At 40.5% G+C, this 27,340-nt stretch overlaps 1 long non-coding RNA gene and 1 other non-coding gene across 2 annotated transcripts; both read right to left on the bottom strand.

Annotated features, from left to right (window-relative positions):
- Positions 1-4,209: 4,209 nt before the first annotated feature.
- Positions 4,210-15,978, bottom strand: LOC143417098 (uncharacterized). Its single transcript, XR_013097320.1, has 3 exons — positions 15,931-15,978; positions 13,407-13,569; positions 4,210-4,643 (listed from the first exon to the last, which is right to left on the bottom strand). It is a non-coding gene; the product is annotated as an uncharacterized LOC143417098 (long non-coding RNA).
- A 10,635-nt stretch (positions 15,979-26,613) lies between these two features.
- On the bottom strand, positions 26,614-26,685 carry trnaa-cgc (transfer RNA alanine (anticodon CGC)). The gene has a single exon. It is a non-coding gene; the product is annotated as a tRNA-Ala (tRNA).
- Between the last annotated feature and the right edge of the window lie 655 nt (positions 26,686-27,340).

Here is a 27,340-nt window from a genome sequence, read left to right on the forward strand (position 1 = left end):
ATTTAGTACGAGCAAATAAATAAACTGCATCATGTATCAGGAGACATAAATGCAAAATAACCCAGAATATCAGAATAAAAGGCCAGAAATCTTAATATAGCGTATAGTGTATAGTGCCCTCACTCAAAAATTGGATTACTGGTAATGACCAGTTTGTTAATATGTACATGACTTTAATGTGGCTTTAATGTTGGAGGTATTTTAATTACTTCTACACTTCTGGGTAGCTTTGCCTAAAATAATACAAGATCATATATTAGTAGATATAGTAACTAGAACTTTAATATTCAAAAGTTAGCAGCATACAGGTAGAACGTAAAACTAAAATACTAGAATAAAACTGTATTCAGTAAAGTACTTGAGTTACTCGTCCTCTCGTCTTATGATATTGTGCACTGTAATACCGACAGTAATTGAGTCTAATGGCAACAGTGAGAATGTTGGTGCCACTTCTTGAGGCTTTTGTAGACACACCCCTGTACATAGCTGCAAACTTCAGTAAACGTAATCTTACATGGTTACAACTTTCAAGATCGATAACTCATAACCAAGATGCTGTTACACATTTGATGCTTCTTTCTAACTGACTTTAGAACACTTATTGTGTACTAAAATACACAATAAACCAGTGTTTCCCAACCACTGTGCCACGAGAAATGATCAAGTGTGCTGTGGAAGATTATCTCGTTCCACCTGATTGGAGTAACAGGCAGAACATTTACATTCTCTTCCACTAGAGGGCAGTACTACTACCTGCTCTAATTAAATCGGCTACCAACTGCTAGTAAAATAGAATAAGAAAAAGAAGAAATTACGTAATAATCATGCTGTGAGACGACACAGCGCGTAATAGCAATACATAAATATTTGAAAAGAAAAAGTAGTGAATTCGGACCCAGATGAAGGCCCTAGCATGAGTAGTGGTCAGACGAAAGCAAACAAGATATACTAGGAACAAACCGACCCACACACCATATTGATCAACATGCTTTTTGTGACATTTTTGTTTGGTGGTGTGCCGTGTGATTTTTCTAATGTGAAATATGTGCCGTGACTCCAAAAGGTTGGGAAACACTGCAATGAACTACAACCTAGTTTTCATCAAAACAAGCCAAGGATAATTAACACTTTTGTGCACCCAGCTGTGAAATGAATGCAAAGTGAAGTGTAATACCAAAAAAGAAAAAAGAAAAAAAAAGTTGACAACAAAATTATGCAGCAACTTCACTTTTACATGATTAAAAGATCACTATCAAAATAACCTCCATGGTCTCCTCTTTATTATAATACTTTAATTAATTAGTGAAAGAGGCTTTGTGTAATTTTGAGGAAAAAATCGTGACGTACTGTCTGTTGAACTAAGGTCACTAAAACTCAAATAATGATAATATTACACATCTATAAACCAGAGATCCTCAGAGATCAACACTAGAGATGGAATCGAGAGACAGTTCTTGTAGACAACCTGTTCTCATTGGTTCAATTTCTTGTATCAGTATCAGTTGCACTTCACTTCCCTTTGCACTTCAGCTGTTTTCAGTTTGTGTGGCAGAGGAGGAAAGTAGTGCTACACTCTACAGCGTGGATATCGATGTTACTTTTATTTTTATTGCACAAAAGGAAGAGAGCGCGATGGTAAAGTGCAAACTGCATCCAGGACAGAAACAGCTGCGTTATGCTGCTAACATAACTTTGCCTCTTTGCAAGCACTTGCATGGGTAGCATGCTAATGCTAAGCTAGCCAAGAATCCAGAGTGATGCTTGCTGTGTTAATGCTGACCCCAGCCGAGCAGCCAGAACTTGAACTTCAACAGGCAACAACGGGAGTGATGAGCAGTCAGGCTGTAGCCTCTGTGTCTACCTGTTAATGTTTCTAAAGTAGAATCACTGTGGCGACCGAACAAAGAGACTTTGAAGTCTCTCTATTCTGGTTTTCATGTTTGCTTTGTGTTGTCGGCTTTGTTTTCATACCTAAATACTAAGAGAAAGATAATAGTGATGTTGCAACCTGATATCAAAGCATAAAACAGACAGACCGGTCCACAGTGTGCAAATCATCCTTTGCCTCAGATATTCATGTAGAAATTGCAGTAAGCTGTGGTACCAGCAAAGGGAGATATTTTATTTCAGCCAACATGAAAATTATCACAGAAAAGACATTTGCATGTAAATACATATTATCCACCTAGCTTAATCATTTCGGGCATAGAAGGAGCCTCGAATGTACTTCATACCTTCCCTGGTCAAAAGCGACTTCTTGGCTTTAAATATATTACCGCCCCCTGCTTGTACTGAATTTACTGCATTTCACGCTTAGCCTCTCCAAAGCGTGAAATGGACACGGTGGACTGGCGTGTCTATTCCACGCTTATGCGTGATACTGGGTTGGATGGTGATGACTCTCCCAGCCAATGAAAACCCAATGATATTCCATAAGAGAATTAAGAAGGAATCGACTCGATAAGTGATATCGATAATGGAGTTAGACTCGCTAAATTCTTATCAACGTCCATCTCTAGTAAACACAACATGACCTCGTGAAACACACGTAATAAATACAAGAAAATCCAGAGATCCTTAGAGTGAGCACAGATCACAGGGACACTTCTCTGATCCACTTTTCCTTTGAGACAGCTTGCATCATGCCAACAAACCACTTCTTTTTTTCTTCATCCCCCCCTTTTCTGTACCCTCACATACTCATCGCCCAACAGGCGCAAACACACTTGTCTTTCATTTCTGACACTCCTGCTTTCTTCTCTGTGCTCCCACCACTGCTCGCCCTGTGGGAGGTAGAAAGAGATTTATAGAGGCTGAAGTGATATCATTGTTAGTGCTTGTCTTCTGAGCTTCCCTTTGAAACATAGACACACACACATGCAAGCAGAAATAATGAGGGATCAAACGCATGCAGGTGACTGAGCAAGCCACAGAAGGACACACACACATAAAAACATTCAGCCTCACATATCCTCCTTAGCACTCTCCTGTCTGCTGTCAGGAGCGCTTGTTCCCACGCTGTGGGGAGTGTGTCCTGTGACTAGCTTGTGTGTATTGGAGTGTTTATCGGGACACCAGGGGCTCCCTCTGGGGATTAAATGTCAGTTTTGAGGTCAGAGAGTGACCTCGGGACAGACTTATCCGAAATCAAATGTCCAATAAATCAAATTAGCTGATTTTAGAAGCAATATGGTGTGTGTGTGTAAGCTAATATTCTCACAGTGAAGTGACCACATGGCTTCCACTAAGAAGCATCTGTCATTCAAGAGTGTCAGCTGTTGTACTAATGTGAGTTTTTAAATAACTTTGTAGTCAAACAGTTGATTTTGACATGTCTAAAGCAGCGGTCCCCAACCCTCGGGCCACAGACCGGTACCGATCCGTGAGTTGTTTGGTACTGGGCCGCGAGAGTTGAGGCTGGGGTGTGAAATTTATGGTTTTCAGGGTTTTTATCGCTTTTTATCATTATTATTTAATTGTTTTTAGCGTTAACTCAGTTTCCCGTGTGTTAGGAATAAATCTTTTTTTTTTTCCAGTACCAGTACTGGTTTTATTTTGTTGTATTTATTCGTGACACCTTAAAGACCGGTCTGTGAAAATATTGTCAGCATAAACCGGTCTGTGGCGCAAAGAAGGTTCACTAAAGCGTGAAGCTCACTCTTTGTGTTTGATACCCTTACTGGTATTCACCTGGATTTGATATCACCTTTTTATTTCTTAAAGTAGTGTAGTTATTTAAAATCAAGAACATAATTGTTTACCGTAAATATTTTCCAGTGCATAAATGGTTAGGTTAGCTGTGACTATTGGATGGATGCTCATGCTCCATATTGTACAGGGCTTCTCTTTCCTCTGTTTTTAAATAGTATTAAATAGTATCATAATAGTATGATCACTTTTTAATCTTTTCGGTATTTTTGTACTAATCATTTTATTTCTTCCTGTTGAATTTTGAAATTCACTGACTTATATTTCCTTGTTTGTTTTCTTTCGTTCTTGATTATGAGTTGTTTTTCTCTCTGCCATCTCTTGTCCTTTGCTGGATTGTTACACTTTTGCACGATCATCAACAACCAATTACTGCTGTCCAATTATCTAGAGAACTATATCAATATCTATGTGAGCTTTGAGTGTATGGTTTCCCAGACCTCCCAGGTGTTATGGCAGGGCAGCCAGAACCAGGTAAATGGACCCAAGCAGACACGAGGTTAAAAACTTTATTAACGAAAAGCAACTGTGAACTGAAGTGTTGCAAACATGAATAACAAGATCAAAACATGAACTATGAACTGAAATGTCAGACTGGGCTGTGCAGGAGCAAAAGGGAGTCTCAGGGAGAGGGTCGTGGCTTAGGAAGTGGAGGTCAGAGATACGAGAACACAAAGAGAGAAATGTCAGAGCTGCCCACGATTCGTCAGGTAGAGACAGGTGAGTTACTTTGAGTGTCTTACAGTCTTTGCAGGTGGAAGCCGGTGTGGAGGGGAAAGCAGTCAAAGTGGTCTAGGTGAGTTTCCAGAGGCAGGGAGGCAGGCAGGTAAACAGACAATTAAACTGAGCTTGGGCTGTGACTGTGATTCCAGAGAAGACCAACATCCAGAGAGGAGTGATTATTACCTAGAGTGAGATGAGGAACCAGAGGATGCCTAGAAATCACACGGAGAAAACACCAGGTAAGCATAAGCAGTAAGCTGTGACACACAAGAACAACCTGGTGGCCTCACACTAATGCTAGGTTAACAGCAGATCTTGTGGGGACCCATTGAGAGCGCTGGTCTCATATACTGGCCTATAGCCCATATTGCCCACAGGTACAGATCGTGTTAGGAATGAGGCAGTTTTATGGAAAAACACCGCCACTCACCTGGGCCATGAAACCAGGTTTACTAACTCGAAGTATATTATGAGATCTATTTTAACATTTTTCATTTTTAGTTTTTATATTTGGGTAGAAAGGAGTTTGAAAGTTTGGTCACTGCTAACTAGCTAAGTTGTGTTTCCTCACCTACACGTTGATCCATCTGGAGTTCAGCAGAGTCATTCAGACTCCAAACCCACCATCATGGACTGCATGATGGTGCTCTGCAGTGGAAATTTGCTATGAGCGAAGCTGCAGCAGGTGATTTATGTGCTGTTGATATACCTGCAGGTGGTGGTGTTGGTGGGAGAGGGACTGACTGGAGAGGCAGGCGATTATCACTCCATTATTTATTGTCAGAAAGTTTATACAAAATATATTATTAATTAGTCATTTGTTTCAGAAAGCTTGGGCCCGCCTCCTTTTGCATGTACAAGCATATTCACACATGCATGTGTGGGCTCCGCTACCACTACAAACACAGTCTAATTCTATGGGAAACACTTGCTCATTAAACCTTGGCCTGATCGCACCTCTACTCTGACCTTAATGGCACAGCCAGAAAATAAAACTATATTAGTTTTGCTTTAATGTTGGACAAAGCTGAAATTATATTTTTCCAGATAAGTAGCATAAATCACACTGCCTGTTACAAGAAACCAAAAGATTCAACATTAATACTCATAAAGTCCAGACTACTGCTAGTTTCAGACTGAAGGTCTTTCAGAGCAGCTGTTCAGCTGCTGTATCCTGTTTAGTCTCTCCTAAGAGCGTGAAGGTGTGATGGGAACCATAAGGCTGGAAAGTAAATTGTTGAATGTTTTTGTCTTTTCAAGATATGAGTCCTCTATCCACACCAAAGCTGTAATTCTGCTTCCTCGGAGCTCAATTTATGACTGAACCTTCTGCAGCAGTACATCTCGTTAAAATGTGATATTCACACAGGTCTTTTTAAAGTCCGATTTCTGTTTGGGTCTAAATGGTAAAAAAAACAAAAGCACAGATATTCCTCAGTCCTTTTTGTAAATAAAAAGCCAACAACGCTATTTATTTAAGCCACTAACATGTTGCAGGGTGAGACACAAAGCAGTGTCTTTTGTCAATTTGGATGTCAGCTCCATGATTCAGCCTACACCGTGTAATCTTCTGTACCTTTGATTTTATTGTTGTTCTTCGAGCATCCTGTTTCCTCCCACCCCTCATCCTTACATGACCTTGGCTTCGAATGTGTTATTTGGATGGTATCATTAACATCTAAATTAGCATCAGTTACAAATATTGAGTGCCCTGACTGAGAATTAAATCAGCCCCATTGATCCGATCTGAGCCACGACAGATACAACTGGGACTTGAGGGGGATGATTCAATGTCTAAACAAAAAGTAATAGGCTCAGATGGATTACACAGCCAGTGCTTGAATAATGAAATTAGGAGAGTATTGTAAATTCTGCAAGCGCATTGAAATCTTCCTTAAAGAAGATCAGGTGCACGCGCTGAATAATAAACAATAGCGCTGATCCACCTTTCATTCCTAACTCTCATAGATTTTATTTTCTTTAAAGGAGCACACACATTTTTAATAGTGAACTTTAATTAAGAGCCCCAGTCTTGTGACTTAAGCTGATTATTTGGGAAGTGTTTTGGGGGTGAATAGATGAAGAGGATTATACAAAGGGATAGAAGGGTTGGAAGGCTGTTTTTGAACACGGGTATTATCCTGTTCCAATCCCACTGTTGTGAGACGACGAGGCTTTAAGGCATTGGTGTTCTTAAGTTGGCTGGTTCTGGCGTGTCGCTGTGTTTTAGTGTGATCCTGCGACCGTCTAGACAGATGACATTTGCTGCAATATGTTTATTTGTGTCAAATGATCTAATACCCCAAAGTCAGTTGTTATGTCTTTGAGACAGGAAGAAGATGTGTGCGGTTACCTTGTTTACATTTTAGTAGTCTTTTCATTTCCCGAGCCTATTCCAATTACATTTTATTCGTTCCAGTCTGCCTGGAGAATTTGTCTCCTTCATTCAGTGAATGAATTTTTCTTCTCCTGATAGAATCAATGTTCAAACAAAGTTTTTAAGACTTTCCAGTCCAACATTTCTTTTTCTTTCTAATTCATTTCAAGTTCATCATTGCTGGTGGTAGTTCAGGTGAATGGGCTATGCAGCAAAATCAAGGCTGTCATTAAATACTATCAGGAGGGATATCCTTTAGCATCCGGTGGTGCTATCCGGTCGTTAAGTGATGACGTGACGAATCCTACTTCCGGGCCTAAAGTAGTCTGCGTTTAATATGGCTTTTGTGTTGTTAACATGTTTAATGTTTTGTATTTTCTTCTATTTAATCTCAAAAAGCTCCTAAAACAGTCAGTGATCACTGTTGACCTCCCTCGGCTTTTATTACCGCTAATCATTTATTTAAGCTCAGTTTTTAAAACCTTAGGATGTAACTACAGCCCAGCCCATGCAGCAGTATATGAATGACTAACCTCGCATTGTGGATGGATTATCTCAGTTGTTCTCCTGGCTGAAGTTTGGTCCTTTTACAGCATCCTGCCATGCGATTACATTTGTTCCTGACCACCGAGAACACTCACGTTAACTTTTATCGAGTGGAAAAAAAGTTAGCTTGTTTATATTATGCTAACATAGCTGTGTCGCTAGCGGTCATATATATATATATATACCAGCTAGCCAAACTTCAGTAACCCTACAAACGTCACTGCTTTTTAGTTTTCTGTCTTCATTTATGTTGGAAGTGATAACAGAGCTGTACGTTTTAATTTGTTTCCAAAACCCCGCAGTCAGGACATGCTATATTGTATTTAGATAGAAGCTAGCGAGCTAACTTCCTGCTAACTTCTAACTCCGTTAAATGTCATAAATTCCGTTTTCATGGATGCCTGGATGTTAAACTCAATTGTTACACCTGGTAGAGCAGAACGCTGATCATTTTATTAAAGATAAAAGACTTTAGACTGTTTTTCCAACTCTCAGTAATGCCATAGTGATCGTTTGATATATGGACCTGCAGCGGAGTGTAGGCCCAGACACGGCCAGTGACGTCAGACTTAACGACCGGATAGTAATATTCTACACCCAGAGCTAACTGTCCTGTTTGCAAGCACAACAAAGCTCATATAAGACATCTTGTGCATTTCCCTTTGACCAAGCTGCACTTTGACCCGCCAGCAGTCTTACAGCAGTTTGATTTAATCCATTGTTTTAAGTTCGTAGACACAAACTTCTTTTTTTCATGTACAGTGTACACTGAATAAATCTCTGCTAAACACTCTGAGGGCTGTTAACAAAATAAACATGACATTTTCTTTGTGTGTGTCTTCACAGCTAGAATACACATAAAAGATGGAAGCTTTGGGGTTACAAAAAGAAGAAGAAAATTACTCTTCTATTCACTTGATCTATGACCTCAGTAGACACTTTGTTGATGAGTTCGTGGTCTCAATTATTAGCTCCACATCTTACTGTATAGAAAATGGTTTCATTTTGTAAATTATAATGCCTGTGATGATGTGAAAGCATAATAAAGCACGACATGTTTTAAGTCAAACCTACCTACTTTGTTAGATTTAGGCAACAAAATAACTGCTTATTTGGGTTTGGAAAAAAATCATTTTGGCTAAAATAATAATGGATTGCATTTATATAACGCTTTTCGGGACCCCTCAAAGCGCTTTACAATTCCACTATTCATTCACTCTCATACACTAGTGAAGGCAAGCTACAGTTGTAGCCACAGCTGCCCTGGGGCAGACTGACAGAAGCGAGGCTGCCATATTGTGCCATCGGCCCCTCTGGCCATCACCAGTAGGCGGCAGGTGAGGTGTCTTGCCCAAGGACACAACGACAGAGACCGTCCGAGCCGGGGCTCGAACCGGCAACCTTCCAATTACAAGACGAACACCCAACTCTTCAGCCACGATCGGCCCAAATATGCCGACTGTTTATACATTTATACACACATCTTGCCGTGAGACTGGACTGGGCACCATGGGATTGAAAATGGGCTTTAACATCAGAGTCCAGGGTTTGCTTGATGACTTATAAAGGCCTCAGTCACGCAGGCCTAGTGACCCCCTGGGATCCTGCAGTTGCTAGGAGAAATTTGCATTCCCCAGTCGGTTGGAGAGTGGTTGCTGGCTATTGCCAGAAGGCTCTGCAGCAAAAACATCTTGGTGGTTGCTTTGGTCCCTAGAAGATTGCTGTATTTGCCCTGACCTAGTTTGAGCTGAGTGGTCTACAATCAATTTACATTCTTCACGCTCTTTAAAATTTACTCTCCAGGCTGTAGTAAGACTAAACCATTCAAAAGTTTTTTTTCAAGGTGAACATTCTCTGTTTCTAATTTGTATCGCACTTTTTCAACCTGCACTGCAACTTCGTGAGAAACATCTTTTGTGCAATTTACCTTTCAACCTGCACCTAGCAACCAAAGCAGTTTCTAGGGGCAGGTTTTTGGTGCAGCACCATATGCATGTACCAGTTTCACTTCGTTACTGCCTGCAACCTTCAGCTACCACTCACCATCTGGCTGTGGAGAGCACACTTTTTCCAAGGAACCTGGGGTTGCCACGGGGTCACTGACTGATCACTAGGCCTGCGTGATTGTAGACAGAAGGCAAGAAAGCTAGAAAATAATATGGTTTTGATAACATCTTTATAGTTGCAGTGTATTTCATTTCACTGATGACTTTCACTGTATTCTATGATGATACTTAATCCTAAACAAGAATCATGATGTCCTAAGGAAAAACACCAAAAAACTGTCACATAAATATTGGAGGTATATAATCTGATTCAAGAAACTAGCACAGAAATGAATAAAAAGCATCTCCGTGTGAGGTTAATTGTAAACGTAACTCATTTTATCTTCATTTCAATTCAAAATGTATTTGTTGTTGCAAATCAGTTGTAAATAAGTTCACTTCGAGGAGGGTGTGCATGGCTAGAAGGGAAAAAGGCTTGATGTAAACTGCCTCAGATGGACTCTGCACTCTGACGTCCCTCTGATTAGTGCACTCAACCCCAGAGCACATCCTAACCTTTTACCGGACAGTCTTCTAAGAGTGTGTGATTACCCTTTGGCAAGTGGAAGACTCCTTGTAAGAGCATTCAAGCAGGTCTGTACAGTAAAAAATGTAAATGTCAGTCAAGCTGTGGAAGGTGTGCTCTTTTCCCTTTTTGATTTTTGCCATAACATTCGATATTCCCCGTTATGTCAGTTTCATTTACATGTCACAGATAAAAATATCTGTGGCATTAATGATTAATCGATCACTTGGCACAAAGTTAAAGCGATCACTGATTAATTTAAACCACCCCAAAAGCACAATAAATATCCTTTGTTTCGTGCTATAAACTGGAGAACATTTGCAATAAAGCCCATGGAAACATACTGCCAGCTGTCACTGTGGCACTTGAAAGAGCATCTTCTCAGAGCCCGCCGTGACAGCATTAATGATCTTGACTGATGACAGAAGTGGCTTTTACAGTGTTGCAGTTAGACAGATATTCAATCATGCTGCTCTATAATTTGTTGCGAGTCTTTGGTGGTGGAAACACGTTGTTTGCGTGCTACCAAAGCGAGACAAAAAGAAGGAAACGGGAGGGCGTGTTTGGTCCAAACATTTTAAATGACCTTCCAGGATATGCCCGGTCAGAGTCACTTGATCCACAGGATGCCACACAATGTCACAAGCTGGTCAATTTGTGCACTTCTGTAAAAGTGTTAATTAGAAAACAACTCAGTGTTCATGTTGATAGTGTTGCCTCTACACTGTTGCAATGTATTGATTATTTGGAAAGGCCTGCTCAATTTTCCAATAGGTCATTTATGGTAAAACGTTTCAGAGTCAAGTGTTATGCTCTTTCATTGCACGTACCCACACAGAGTATCTTTTTGTTTTTTTGCAATTGAATTTTGTATGGTTTAAGATGATAGCCTGCACTGTAAAAATGCTGTCAGCACTTTGTCCTCAGTATGTTGCGATAGATTTGTATTGATTTTGGCAGTGGACATGCGGCGCTTTTATTACGCGTAATCACAGGGTTTCTCTGTTTCAAACTACACTTACTAATACATACACATAGTACAGGTGTTTTTGAAGTCATGAAGAGGTTTTTTTAATGGTTGAAAAATAACTTTCTAAATTCCAAAACCTTGTAATCCAGAAATTAGCGAGTGGAAGTCATTTTTTTACCCTTTTGGAAATTTTTAAATATACTACAAAGACTGCGAGGCTTTGTCACTTTTGATGGATGTGAGCAGGGGCTGATTAGAACAGGTGTACTGTATCTGCTGCTGGGTTGCTCGTTCATGCAATAAGATGCATGCGCATCCTCTTGTACATGCTCACGCACACATATATACCCCTCCCCCTCTAAATGTCAGAAAGCATTGATTGTAAGTTTGTGAACAGGAGCCTAGGAGCAATTTAAGATTTTGTTTGTCTCTCAACAAAGATATATATATAAAGAAAACCTGACAGCGTATTTAAAGGTCAAAAGAAGAATGGAGGGACAGTGGGTGTATTTTGTGTGTGTGTGTCAAAGCAAAATGGATAAATAGGGGAAACAAGAGAAAATAAATGTTTGTTGACCTGTTTTTTTTTTTCACACAGAGCAGGCAAATAATTTAAAATGAGAGAAAAACATGATTTTTTGGAAATATGTTGCTTTTTGGAAATATGTGGCTATTTAAATGGAATGAATGGAGCAAAAAGGAGAAAATATCCAGTGAGCAGCATTTTTCTGCTGGATGTCAGAGGAAAATGTGCAGATGGGTTCAAGCTGGTAGGAAGGCAACAGCAACTCAAATAACTATGTGTTATAGCCAAGGCTGGACTGGGAAGAATGGGCATTTCTGTATATATACACTTACACACACATATACATGAAACCGTGGATCCATCCTAACCTGTATCAACTATTTAGGTTTCTCAATGAAACACCACAGCCTACCTCAGTATGGTTGTTGTTGGCCATGTCCATCACTTAATGGCCACAGTGCACCCCTATCCCGCTGGCTGCTTCCAGCAGGATAACACACCATGTCACAAAACTCAAATCATGTTAAAAGGTTTTTCTGGAAAGGATTTCACTGCACTCAGATGGTCTACTAAATCATCAGATCTCAAGAGCACCATTTGGATGTTTGGAATTGGGGGATTTCTGAAAACAAAAGGGGCTCCGGCCTGGTACTATCAAGCTGTAACTGATGCGGAAGTGAGTGTCATTAAAAAAAAAAAGTATTAACTACTATTAACTATTAACTGTAATCACTGAATACCTAAAACGACCAAAACCTTTTTCACACATTTAATACTATCCATAAGAACCCTTTTACCCCGATCATGTAGTGTCTGTCCTGGGTTTTGAACGTGCCATCAATAAAAGCACATGACCTCATAAACACCCAAACTAATCTGTCTTTCTGCAGTACGACTCCCTGATTGGTGAATTTAATCTGTCTCAATCCACAGGCAATAATCCTTGCAGATTATATACCCTCTACTGTGCTGAACACCAACCACAGAACATAACAGCATTTTTAAATATATCGGACACAAGGGTTAGCGCCTCGTCAGTGTTTGCCTGGATAACCCCAACAGAGATGGTGGACTCATATAAACACACACATGTATGACAATGCTGCATATCCATACATTACCGTATGGTTATACACATGCAGATGCATAATCACACTTTCAATATATTGTTGCTTTTAGATGGATGGAAGCTATATTGCAGCCACACACCGATTTGCAAATTAATAAGTTGATTAAGTGCTCGCTTTAATCTGTCTTGGTGTCAGTCATTAGAGAAACAGCTAAAATATGCTGACTTTCACCACATGTCAGATAAATGATGTCAGGATTATACAGATATGTCTGTGTGCTGTGTAATCACTTGTAATCTGTTATTATACAGATACTGGACATGAGCGACACATATAATCCCTCCGACCTGGAGAGGACACAGATAGGCCCAAAAATGTAGCTGAAGGCCATATTAATGGGGAAAAATCAGATGAGGAGGATTAACATCATCTTAATATCTTAGATAAAATCTACATGATGCTGGGATGAAGGGAGGCGGGGAAACACTTTTTTAGGAGAAATTTAGGTTTCTATGTTTAATACTTTATAGTGAAACTAATTTGTCTTTGTGAAGTTACAGAGTTACTGTACAGACTATAAACATGAACTTTTAATGCTCTGTAGTTGGACATTTTGGCACAGGAGTTCATTGGGGTTTAGCCTGCAGTTTCTGGCACTCCCATGTTGGCTTTGTTCGAAGATCACCAACTACACTTTCTCCTCACTTATGCGCTTACAAATGAGGCAATACAATGCCAAAAGCACAAGTGTCATTTAACTGATAATTTGAAAGAAGTTTCAGCTGTACACGTGCACTTAAAGGACAAAGGACACTGTCTGAAGGATACAAATGTTCACATTTTCCACTGAAAGTCAGATGATTTTTAAAATAGAGGCCAAGTACACCAATCCGACATAACATTATAACCACCTACCTGACTATGTTGGTTCCCTGTTTGCTGCCAAAGCAGCCATGAGCCATTGAGGCATGGACTCCCTGAAGGTGTCCTGTGGTATCTGGCGCAAAGATGTTAACAACAAATCCTTTAAGGTGGGATGTGTGGCCTCCATGACTTGCTTGTCCAGCACTGGAGAGACCTGAAGAGTTTGGGGTCCAAATCAACAAAGCCGACTCACTGTTGTGCTCTTCAAACCATTCTTGAAGCATTTTTGCTTTGTGGCAGAGCGCACTATCCTGCTGAAAGAGGCCACAGCCACCAGGGAATACTGTTTCCATAAAAGGGTGTATGTGGTCGGCAGCAATGCTTAGGTAGGTGGTATATGTCTATCATCCATGTGGATGGCAGGACCCAAGGTTTCCTGCAGAACATTGCTCAAAACATTACATTGCCTGTAAGCGATACTAATGCACCCAGCCATCCTGTGATGTACTGTAAAAGAAAATGTGACTCATTTGACCAGGCCACTTTCTTTCCTTGCTCCATATGGACCCTGACTGGTCTGTTGGTGGCTCTATGCAGCCCCATACCCAAAAAACTGTGATGTACTGTGTATTCTGACACCTTCTTCTATCAAAACTAGCATCAACTTTTTCAATAATTTGAGCTGCAATAGCTCATCTGTTGGATTGGACCACATGAGCCAGCCTTTACTCCCCAGGTCCCTGAGTGAGCCTTAGCAGCCCTTGACCCTCTCGCTGGTTCACCACTTTTGATAGATCCTGACCACTGCAGATTGGGAACACCGCACAGGAGCAGGAGTTTTAAAGATGCTCTGGCCCAGTTGTCTAGTTATCACATTTTGGTCCTTGTCAGACTCTCAAATCATTATGCTTATCCATTTTTCTGCTTCTAACACATCAACTTTGATGACAAAATGTTGAATCCCTCCCTGATATGTCCCACCCATGCACAGGTGCCATGACAAAAAGAATATCAGTGTTATTCACTTTACCTGTCAGTGGTAATTATGTTATGCCTGATCAGTATATGTCCACTGGTGAATGGTAACTACAGGCCATCTATGTCCTCTTGTCTCGTGTGACCTCAATAAGTAATAATAGGGTCGGGCAAGGTCTCAGTGATTTCACCCTTGACCCCCAGTCATAGTAATGACCAATGCCTTTTTTCACACTTTGGCTCATGTGATGACTCAGATAATCAATAGTGGGTCAACAAACCCTAGAACCACCTCTAAATTTGAAGTCCAGTTAATTTCTTCCAAGCTCTGAAACGAAGTTAGAAATGTAAGTATTAAATATGAGTATTAACTTGAAACATAATGCTGAAAGCCAGCTTGGAATATGGAGTCCATGTTTTTTTCTACTGAAGAGAAATCTTAATGTTCTCGAAGCTAACAAGTTTGCTAATGGCCAGTTATCAGAGTTGTTAGCGTGTTGACTTAGCTCGCTAATCAAAAGTTTGCAATGTTTTAAAAAGATAAACGATTCATTGCATAACTGTCTGCAAACCATTGATATTTTGTAGATCAGGAGAGGAAGAAAAAATATATAGGAAAACAGGAGTGTTGCAACCCAGCTAATAAGCATTGATACTTTGTTCTACTCTTTGGCTGTCTGTCCCCTCAAAGGTCAGTGCTGTCTAGACAGCTTGCTACTGACTTCTAGGCCAAACTTCACAGAAGTTAAACTTCATATAACAGATTTTTGCAATTTCTTCGCCCTTATGAGCGTCTTCACTAATGAACAAGCTTGTCCTTGTTACAGAACAGAGTAATGATGCATAAAAATTGTGTGCCGTACAGACACATATCCATTCATTATACACTGATTTTAACATAGAAGTTAATATTTAAATAAAGAGAGAACCCACTTGGTGCCAACCTTGTAACTGCTAGCAATAAAATAGAAGCGCCTTTGCAACCCAAAAGATTCTACTCATTTAAAGTGCTTATTGTACTTTTTTATTCAAAGTTTAACCCCTTCGTTTTAGTGCCTTTCAGTTCTCTCCACTTCATTTTTAGTCTGCTTTTCTTTCATCTATCTTTCCTTTAGGCTACATGCTGCTTGTAAGACTTGGAAGTGTTCCTTCTTTTCTTACATTCTTAGCTGTCCCTTCCTTTGAAACTTTCCCAGTGATGTTCTCAAGGTACAAACAGTGCTAGGGTTGTTATTCAAAGACTCATTATTTCTCTTAAAAGTAATGTAGTACATTACCTAATTACTCACCAGAAAAAGTAAACATGTAACACTATGTGTTAAATTACCTTTGTTACTCTGTAAAATGACTTGAAACATACTGTCGCGTAATTACCAGTTAACTATACAAACCCGCGGCTACAGTCCCACACACCAACACAAATCCCTGTCTTAATGAGGGCACACACAGATCTTTCTATTAGTGTTTACATCTAAACATGGCTGACAACACAAGGGCGGTGAAAACCCTCCAAAGAGACTTCAAAGTGATTGCCACATTGACTCTACTGTAGAAACATTAGTTACAGGTAGAAAATGAGGTTCCATCAGTGCTTTGTTACCTGCTGAAGTTCAGACTCCGGTTGCTGGGCTGAGAACATCACTGCGTCTTTGCTAGGTTTGTGTTAGCATGCTATCTGTGCAGATGCTAGCAAAGAGCCGATGTTGAATTAGCACTGTGATGCAGCTGTTTCTGTTATGGATGCTGTTTACAGTTTACCATCACACTCTTGCCCTTTCATACAATAAAAATAAAAGTAGTATCTCCGCTCCTCCCCATTTTATGCACACATATTAAAATCAGCTAATCGTAACGCAAATGTGAAGGAAGAAAAAACATGTTTGTTTGACATTTTTAATCCTTTCTAGCCCCACCCCATGTGCAGAAAACTAAGAAACCTTTCTAATGCAAGTAATGGTGCAATTGTAAATGCAATTGAATTCCTCATTTTAGCAGAGTGATGCATAACATCATCGCATTACTGAAAAATGTAACGTGTTTACAGTAATGTGTTACTTTTGGAGCATGTTACACCCATCATGGGTTACAAAGGTGTTGGTTCAAAGAGAAGAATGAGATGAATAAATTAAACACGAATGAGAGTCTCTAAATAACAGGATAAACTTCTATACAGATTCTTAGATTTGGGTGTTGTAGCATTCTGGCAGCCAGCATGTGAGTCTATATGTGTGCATGAGAAAGAGTAGAGATTATAATGAAGAGCTGCCAGAAGAGTGTGTGTTGGGTGAGATGGAGTGATGCCAATGTGTCTGCATTAGTGGGAGATCAGAGTATCATATCATGATCCTTCTACAGCTCTGGGTTAGTGTGTTTGGATGGTTAATCACTATGAAGCTGATAGCTCGTCTGCCTCCCTCCGTCTCTCCTTTCTGCTCCATTTGTCGTTTCTTTATCAGCTTCCAACTCAGTCAGTCTTCATATAAGCAGGTCACCAGCCACGCATGCAGGCGGCCACCAACTCTTCAAAGCAGTTCACGTGGCAGCACCAACGAGATGTCACTTAGTGTTAATGTTCAGGCTGCGTCTCTGGTGGCAAGCTAGAGAAAAAGTTGGCTGTAGCTGAAGTTATCTCCTTTTCTCCTGTCACTTTTCCTCTTGCTTTTTCCTTTTTTAAAAAAAAGAAATGGTGAAGCCCTTTTTGTAAATTATGCTTTCAAATACCATATCCAAAAAAAGTATGCTTTTGTACTTTTCAAATTTAGATCCTTCAAGTGATTAAAGAATTTCCTTCACAGTTCTGCTGATAATCCAGTCTCCACAGTACTCTCTGCAGTTCCTGTAGCCTAATTTGAACTGTAATTACAAGCTGGAAGTTGGAAGAACTAGATGTAATTTTGATTTATGAATTTGTGAATTTTATTAAGCTAAAATCTTTATTCATGATAAAATGACTGGGAGACATATCATTTCTGGCTGATTCATTTCTGGCATGACTAGAAAGATGCCAAATCTCTCCATCACAATCACTTCTTTCAGTGCAGATGCTGTGTTAAATTGCTTCCTGAAAGTCCCAGTATAAAATGTATTTATGAAATTTCACCATAAGTCTCAAATTTGTCCATCATCTTATATTTCAAAGAGCCCACAGTGTCGTGGCTTTGTGTAAGAAACACTAGCAGGAGCATATCGTTGTTGTTGGGGGGGTTTGACATTGATGAGGTTGTGCATCGTGAAATTGTCCCACAGGGTGAGACTGTCTGTGTTCCTCTTTAACATCCCGAGGAGTCTTTTGGCTGCACCAAAACAACCTTCACTCACCTCCAGCTCTCCTAGGCGAGTTCTTCTACTTCCATCAAATTAAAATCAGGTTGATTTATCTATAATTTGACACGCTGGAGGGGAACCAGCGTGCATCAGAGAGGCACAGAGAGGCACAAGCGCATGGGGACAGAACGGGGCTGTCACTGAGAGATCCAAATATAGCAGCAGGACGATCTTAAAGACTTCTTTCCTTTTTGATTGCGTTTTATGTATTTTACTCCAAAATGTCTTCATTTGATCTAATTAAAAATAATCCTGTATCAAGTGTTTGCTTCTGTTTGCCTTGAATTGAATTTTACAGTATGTCAAATAATATTTGAGAAGGACATTTCACACACGCGCACACAACTAACCATTATTATGTCTCGACTTTTTTCATCTCTGCACTGTTATTATGTTGCCAGACGTTTACAGCAAATCCGTTTTTATAAATCTTTTCTTGAAAAGCAGCAACTAAATGAGTTTATTTCCACACTCCATAATCCAGTATAGAAATGAATCGACCATCTCTCTACATGTATGACTTCATGTGTTTTAAAACATATCTAAGACGTGTCTCGTTGGACTGTGAATTTTTGGATGCAGTTCTTCTGCGTGCGTGTGACTGGATGCCATCTTGGCTCTGCAGAGCATCGCTGGACTGGAGCCAGCATGGCAGATGGCTGCTTGTCTGCAGGGTTTGGATTCCTACAGGGCTTCTAATACAACAAACACAGACAACTGGGTGGAGAAAAATGCTGCCCGGACACAGATATTTATTGTTTCTCTCTGTGTCTCTCTGAACTGGTTTCATGTTTTTTTTCTTACCTTTGGTTCACGTCTGCCTGATTTAGCTTCATTTAGCTTCTCCTTCTTATGCTCTTAAAGAAAAAAGAAAAATTCTCTTTTATGTTATACTTAAGGAACAGATAACATAAAAAAGGAGCAAAAATATTTATAAAGAATTTGAATTAATGATATTTCTGCCTCATTTTTTCTTTATTAGATGACATATTTTTGGTAAAACTATGAATTTAATTTCAAATGTGTAATAATGGGATTATGGGTAAGAAACCGTGACAACTTTAAAATCTTTTTTTTCCTTATTAATCTCTATGGTTTAGAAAGAAAGGATTTATAGCTGGTTTGTTTCTATGCATTTTTTTGTTAGTTCTGCAGAACATTTTCCATTTTAATTATATTCTGCTAATATTAGCTGCTGATAGGAAAGACACAGGGCAGAAGATTAGATTATAACTTTGCTGTGCTTTAAAAAAAAATCATCTGCCAAGCAAATGGATCCAACTGCTGTGTGCTGAGAGCTGAATTACAAATTATAAATTTGTTTGAGGGGTTTTGGAGACTTATTTCGTTCAGAAGAGAAAAATCTCAGCTGGGGAAAAAAGTACTGCTGTTGCAGGAGGTAAATAAATATCAGTTTCTTTCTCATTCCAGCATTTTCTGTATCCTTTTGTCATCCCTTACATTTTTTTCTCATATTCCTCTAAGTCCTGTTCTCATTTTTTTCCATATCTCTACCATTTTTTTAACCCTTTCTCTTTCCGTCTCCCCTGACACCATCTCAGCCTCCCTCTCCCTCTCACGCATCTCTCTGCATCCCATTCTCTTTTCCATCTCAATTTTTTTCCTCTCCTGGAGCAACTGTATGTATACACCCGGTTGCCGTGGCAACCAGAGGAGGCCACATGAGCGGGTGGATGAACAAAAGACCCAGAGACCCTCATACACAGAGAGAGAGAGAGAGAGAGAGAGAAAGTGTGAGAGGGAAAGAAGGAAAATCAGATTTCATTTTTAGGCAAGGGGCTTGGTGAGTGTAGAAAATGAGGAGGAGGAGGAGGAGGAGAGGGGAGCGATGGATAGCGTAGGTGAGGTGAGTTCGTAAATGAAAAAGAGAGACAGAAAGGGGGAAGGGAGATGTGGTTAACAAAGCAAGAAAAGAAAAATGTATTCAGTGACTGTAAAAGAAAAGCCTAAAAAATGCAACATTGCATTATGACCGGCAGCTGGCCACAGTTACAGAGCATTTCCATTCACTTTCAGTTTCTTCTCATTCCTAACGTATTTAATCGTCTTGAACGTCACCTGTGTGAATAAGTCAGCTTTCTTTTTTATTTCTTTTCATTTTTTCCATAACATCTCTGAGATTTCTGACAGTAAAGCCTGGTTGTTATTGTAAAGCTATACCTTTCCTATACTTTAACATGTCATTCAGTACAGTAGCAATGTATAGTACAGTAGGATGTAATGTAGATGATGCATGTCAGTAAGAGGAAATCACACTCACAGTGATTTCTGAGGAATTATATTTTTCTTCAATGAGCATGTTTAATGCTGCCAGTATCTCCAGCTGGGTGTCTGCTTGAGCAGTGAAACCCATTACCATTGCATTCAGGCAAAATGTAAGAGCTTGTCAGGTGAGAATATCGATTAATATAGTTTTATTGTTTACTTAGATACTTGTGAATCCCAGAAACACCTTTGTTTTTAGGCCTCCATGATATCTAATCACTCAGAGTTTAGATGAAGCGCCCCTGTTCCTCTGCTGGTGCTCAATCCAGACCAAAACACACTGGTGTTGCTTCTAAAAAGCTCAGAGGGAGCAGTAAATGTTGGCTGGTTATCAGTGTGCTCCACTCCAGCACTGGCGCCATGTTACTGGAGAAAAGGTAGCTGACGTATGGAGGCTGAGCACAAAACGACTGTAAGCAGGGATTAGTTGTCTCCAAGGGTGCATTCAACTGCCTGATAGAAATTGGAAAGTCTCAGTCCAAGAGATTTTCAGATCAATACATCGCCAGAGTCCAACAATTTATCATGAAGGCATTAATGGGACTAATCTTTTGCTGCAATATTGGTGAGGATATCAGCAGAAATGAGGTGTACTTGCTAGAAAATAATCCAGCAGGGATGTGCACAGCGTTAATCTGGCCAGTGGTGGTAATGCTTTGGGAGATACTGTTGCACTCTGGGCTCTGGCCAGAAGTGAACCTGGCTAAAGTTCCTTGGTTATGTTGGTGTGACTGTGGCCTTAAAGGTCACGGTCACAGTCTTTGAGTGGGCAAAACTGGAAACTTTTACTGTAGCGGCAACATTCAAGTAATTAATGTTTTGGGATTTGGTACGATGCCTAATGTTGTCTAGTTGAAATTAAAATGTACTGTATAATACGAGATATAATTACCCGTACAGTAAATCCATCCAGGCCAACTCAAGGTTTCTTCCAATTACTCCAGCGATAATGAAAACAACTAATTGTCTCTTGTAACTCCTTTAATCAGCGTCTCCGACTGCAGGGCTTGGGTGGTAATTATGTTGCGGCCGTTGTAAACAAGTAGCGCGCATTCTTCGGTCTCACTTATTAAACGTAACCCAGTAATGATTAGAAGGGGGGTAAAAAAGCATTACACTCGGGAAAATGTCAAGTTGATTTCCACTTCAAGCCCTTGACAAATATGCAGATTTGTTTTCAATGCTGTGTGTGTTTGTGTTTTTTTTAAGGTTATCTTCTCTGTTTTCAATTTTTTGGACACAGGACGTTACCGCTCTTGATCAGCTATATGATGATTAACCTTTGAAGTTTATGATTAGAATTTGCACCGCAGGCAAATGTGTATCTATTTATCTAAGCAAATGTAAAGCGCGACCCTCTGCAGTACACGTGGAAAGAGCCTTCGGGGCAGTAGCGGGAGAACCATATTCAATTATCCTGCCTATTAAAACTTGCAGTGTGTGTGTTTGTGGTGCATGTCGTTAGCTGAAACAGGACACCCTTATGCAAATATAATTACACCAATTAATGCATATAGGGGCCTCCGGGGGGGGGGGGGGGGGGTGTTAGTGTGGAACGACTGGCAGCAGTTGTATCTACATTTTTGTGTGTGCGCCAGTGGGCACAGTGGCAGCTACAGAGCTAGATCTCCAGTGTGTGTGTGTGTGCACATATGTGTGTGTAGATATATGTAGGTTAAATGTGCACATGTGTGGGTGTTGACATTCTGGGAACACCATTCTTCACACCCTTCTCCTCATCCCCCATCAGCACCACCACCACCTTATCGCCCCTTCCCCCAAAGCCGGCTTTCCCTTCTGTCTTCAGGGAGCTGACGGAGCTCAAAGGAGACGCACCAGAGTGGAGGAGAGCTGGAGGAAGGGTCGAGGACATAGAGGAAAACAGAGGAGAGTGAGCCGATGAAAGAGGAACTGAACGATAGAGCTAATCGGCTGCCACACTAAATAAATGAGGACTGAACAAAAAAAGAGGAAGAATAAAAAGCGCAGCACTGTCTTGTAGCCATGACAAGCATCATTAATAGATGAGCTTATGTAAGAACACATCAAGAATAGTTTCTTTTTTTGCTCCTTGATGAGTTTACTCAAGGTAACAAAGTCAGAACCTGTGACCCTTTTGAGTTCAGTCATTACGACCGTGCAGCAGGTGCAGACTGTGCGCAGGGAGGCTTTTGTGAAAGAAAACACTTTTGGGCAGCATGTTGGTGCTGATGCCATGTTTATCTGAATGAAAAGAGAGTTTAGATTCTGTATAATCATTTTTTGTAAGATGCCACCTGGGTCTTCCTGTTGGGCAAAAGGTTTTCTTTACTGTCGGTACCTTGATGAACAAGCTACAGGATTTATATGGTGCCAAGACAGGGTGGTTACTGTTAATGAGGGTGGTATCAAAAATATGTGGTACATATATGGTAGACTGTGAGCCAGTATTGCCTGTCCTGTTGTTGGTCCATCAGCCAGCTGCTGAGAAGAGCAAAGTTATAACATGCAAAGAGCTGAATTAGAACCGAGTGTTGAAAACAATGAAGTGAAGTGTCCACTTCAGCCAGTCTGTGCTTTCATGCTGGAATTTATGATTCTTTAATGTTTGTTTTCTGTGAACTCCGCCGCTGCTCACTTCCCTATTCCAACCCACATGTCAGTCACTCAGTAGGCAGACGATTACATCATTCACATCCAATGATGTACATAGGATTTTAGAAGACTGCAGTGGATTAGAAACCGTCTCTGTTTACTCTCCAAATGGAAATGCGTACACAGACAGACACATTTTTTGTGTTTTGGTTTGTCTGTCACATCATCATTTGTGATGTACATTTGTGTTCAGTTGGGATCTTTGCGCTTGACAACGTCTTTTGTTTTTTTTTGTTCTTCATTCGCTCACTTCTTAATTTTGCTTTCCCTCGTTGGTGAAGTTCTGTCTCGCTAACGCAATAACCCGTTGAGTCAGGACACAGATGCAAAAGGACACCTTGTGCGTACATGAGCCACTCCAGTGGCTATGACATAACACCACTAATTAATGCTCCTGGGATGAGAACGAAGTAATTTAGAGTGAAAGAGGAGCGCACGAGGCAGAAACCAGGCTGGAAATAAACAGGTGAACGGGAGCTTTAGCGTGGATCAGGAGCATCCAACACATGTTAGTTTGTGCTGCAGCTTGTTTTGATTCCAGCTAGGTCGAAGTTTCGGAAGTGGAGATATATTCTAATTTCCATTAAGGAATCATCCATTCACTAAGCAGATGAAGAACAGGCTGTAGCGTTTTTACACACTACTTAAAAAACCTACTTTTAAATAAGGTCAGTATCAGAGCAGTAATGTTAAAATCTATGAAACAGTAGAGTGAGACAATTTGGTTTATTAAGCCGCAGCAACGACACCACTATAATAGGTTTATTGTAGTCTTCTAGCTTCTCTAACACTCGTCACTCTGCTGTCAAATAACAGCAAAAGGTGTGGGAAAACATCTGTTTATTTATGGATGATTTCTTCTTAATTAATTTCCAAAGAAACCAACTTTGGGATGAGATGTCTTTGTGATGGACGTGTTCAAAGGAGCGAGCCTAAGCTGATGTAATCCTTTCTGACATTTTTGCGTGATTATTCTGCATGTTTCTCCACAATTCGCCCCCCGAGCAGAAAGGTATTCAACTCCCTGTCGACTTAAATTTACCCCTGAGAGCTACCTGTTTACAGAATCAGTTGGGGTGGGGGCGGGTTTTTCTGACATTGTCTAAAAAATGTTTTCGTTCTTGATCTCCTGGTACATAAACTGTGATCACAATGCAGTTGTAGCAATTATATTGAACATCAGCAGTTAGTGGAAGCTGTATTCAGCGTTACAACTGAAGTACACTTATAACATCATTCACTTGAGTAGGGATGGGTATCGTTTAGGTTTTATCCGATACCAGTACCAAACCGGTACTTTTGAAACGGTGCCGGTGCTTAAACGGTGCTCAAAACGGTGCTTAAAGAATGGAGAACACAAAATTGGTCCAAAAACCTCTCATGTTCAGCTGTTTTTTTGTAAAAAGATAACAATGTTAGCCTTTTCTGCAGCTATAGGGGATTTATGGCATCACTCTTGGCTGGAAGCAGTGCTTAAACAATGGAAAAAACACAAACTTTGTCCAAAAACCTCTCATGTTTAACTGTTTTCCACTTTTTCTTTGGTCATTTTAGCCTTTTTGGCCAGGGTGAAGGGAGTATCTGCCATCAAACAAGAAGACAGCCGCATGTAGCTATGATGATGTTTGCTAGTTCACCTTACATGCATTAATGTCATAACGTGGTTAGCCTACTCAACGTAAATTACACACGAACAACATTAAGCTACTCATGCCGAGAAGAACGGCTGCTGCTGCCGTCATCATTCATCATCATTTCTGCTACACTGGCAGGGCTAGGGGCCAGGACTCTCCTCTTCGGGTTTTTGGGGGATGTTGCTAACTCCGGGTCAGATAACAGGCAACCAGTGTTGGGGAACAATAAGTTCAGTTGGAGCAGTCTTTCAACGCTTCTCTCTGTCTCTCGCAAGCAAAGTTGACCCAGACAACAAAGTAAAGCTATTTTTCGGCTACGAGCCCGACACAGAACCCACCATATTAGCCAGAGGTCCCTTTACTACGGTTCGGAGCCGCGGACCTTCAGTAACAGTATTAAATCACAGCAATAGTACATTCACGTAGTTGTAAACAGCATGATAATATATTAAGTAATCCAAAGTATTCAGAATACGTTACTGTCATTGAGTAACGTAACGGAATACGTTACAGAATACATTTTGGGGCATGTATTCTGTATTCTGTAATGGAATACATTTTAAAAGTAACCTTCCCAACACTGCAGGGAACCGCAGTAGATGTGCACGGTGTGAGGTCTCGCAGCAACCTATCAAATACGGCGCATTTCTCGGCTTTTAACAGAATGCTATACGTCGCCAGGTGTTTCATCAGATTCGAGGAGTTACCTCCTTTGCACAGTATCACCTTAAAGCACTTGTTGCAGGCTGCTGAGTTTGCATCTTTTGCTGTGAAGTACAGCCGGACTTTGACTGCTTTGCTTTCGGCATTTTTAATCTGTAGCTTTGCTCTAAAAGAAAGCACGTACCTGGGCCCGCCTACTACGCTTGCAAAGGTAAAATGATTGGCTGGAATCCAAAGTGTATGACATCTCAGGAAAACAAAGCACTGAAATGTGCACTGCTTTTCAGTCTGGTTACTACCGTTTATGTCAGAACCGGTGCCATAATGGCACCAGATACCGGTACCCATCCCTACACTTCAGTGCACTTTATGGAGTCTTCACAATTCAATTAAGTGCAGCTCTTGGGGGGGGGGGGAACTGTTATTTATCAGTGTGACAGCAGGTAAGTGGAGCTAAATTTGTGGATACAGCCAGTTTTTAAAGGAGAAATCTAATATTAGACCATTAAAGCAGCGTGTCAACGTGTCCCAAGATGCCGTTTGTTAGAAAGGTCAAAATCCAGCCCGCTGTAATGCACTAAGATTAATTTTATCACAGCACCGATATTTTATTTTGGTTCCACTGCAATGATAGCTTCTCTGTGCTGAAGAGTAGCCAAGAGGACTCATTTTTAAAAGATACTTCATAACAATTCAGAGACAATGAATAGATTTTGGTCCACACGTACGCACACATCAGGCTGCTTTCCCTTTAGTGTACACGTACAGTAGGAGGAAAGACATTAGCCATGGATGAGACGCTGCACTCTGTATTTTACTCACCATGAGAGACGAGCACTTTTTTCATAAAATGGACTCACATTTCAATAATATATTTTCTAATCTCATGCAGTATTTAAAGAACGTTTGATTTATTTCCTGTGCTCCACTCCACCATGGCTATTTTAAGCGCTCAAACCAACTTTAAACCCTCTTCTCCTCTCCTGTCCTCCTCTGCTCCCCTCTCCTCTCCTGCTAATCAACGAGCAGATGTTTGGGAGGGACAGATGCCACTCTCTTTCTCCTCCCTCCTGTCCTCCTGTCACTCCTCCTCTCCCCCTTTTTAATCCCCTCTGAATTTCTTTCAGTCTTGGCTTGCAAAATCTTTAAAATGAAGGAGCTGTTGTCATGTGAGCAGACACCCAGCTGGATTCATCCCTCCCGCCTTCCCTGCACAAACCTGTTCATCCTTCCTGATGAAATTAATAAAACTTGCTCGTGCGCTGATTATTGAACCGTGTCCTTTGTTTAATAGACACGATGGCATCGTGTTCGCACGCTAAGACGGCATTCTTCATCGAAGCGTTTTCAATTTCCATCAGCCAAGGATCAATTTACTCCTTCTCTTTGTTCCTGCTCCTTGTTCCACCCTCACTCTCTTTGCGCTCTTATTCTCATTTTGCAAATTTGGCATGGACAATAGAGATCAGCAGATAGAGACAGATAACATAATCAGAGAATATGATGAGAGGACTTTGCATGTGACCCATGTTTCACACTCATTTATCACAAATTTCAGATGAAAGGACAGGTAAGTCAATTAAATGCTCATATATTTCAAACAAAAGAGGTTTTATTTAGTTGAGGAGAGCCGCTGCTACTGCTGCTTTGTCATTCACCCCTTCATCAGGAATTATTGCCTATTCTGGTAAACACTTTGTGCCATTTGTTGTTATATAGGCTGACATAGATAAGATAAGAAATGGAGATGCTGGGGATTGAACCCAGGACCTCATACATGCGAAGCACGTGCTCTACCACTGAGCTACATCCCCCTCTGCATGCTATGGTATTGATGTCAGAGTGTGTGAGAGAGAGGCTGGTTTAAACTAAGCAAGCTTCACTAAAACACATTGTGTTTTAAGTCTTTCAGTATTTCAAACTGACATTTCTTGTATTTACAGTCTTCTTGATGGCTCATTACCATGCACACAGTGCACATTACAGCCACCAACAGTAAATCAGAAGAAAAGCCTTAAAACAAGCATGCAAATTCGTGTGGATCTGCAGAGTGCAGATAAGATGTTGACGCACTTGATCACAGCTCTGCCAGTGGTCAAAAATATCACTGGACACGTTTAAGTGTTTGACAGAAGATAGCATTCTGCTTTAAAGTGATATGTTTGGTTCTGTATTTGAGTGTGGAGTCACTGAAAAGGTAATATCTGCAACAATTTTGTAAGTCTTTCCATGTTTTAAAAGTTAAATGAGCACAAAACGCAGTTAGAGTCAATTTTACGGCATCGTGATCAAATATACTATTTGAGTGCAGCGCATGTGCTTCATTTTCCAGCTCACATTTGAAGGCTGTTACAGTTAAATGAATTTGAATGTTACAGTAAATGGAGACTCACTCATCACTCATTCATTCAGCATGAAAAAGCCTATTTAAAGCGAGCGGCGTGTTTTTTCCTGCTAGTAATGACACTT

The sequence above is a fragment of the Maylandia zebra genome, linkage group LG3 (genome assembly GCF_041146795.1).
Source record: "Maylandia zebra isolate NMK-2024a linkage group LG3, Mzebra_GT3a, whole genome shotgun sequence".
In the NCBI taxonomy this organism is placed as follows: Eukaryota; Metazoa; Chordata; class Actinopteri; order Cichliformes; family Cichlidae; genus Maylandia; species Maylandia zebra.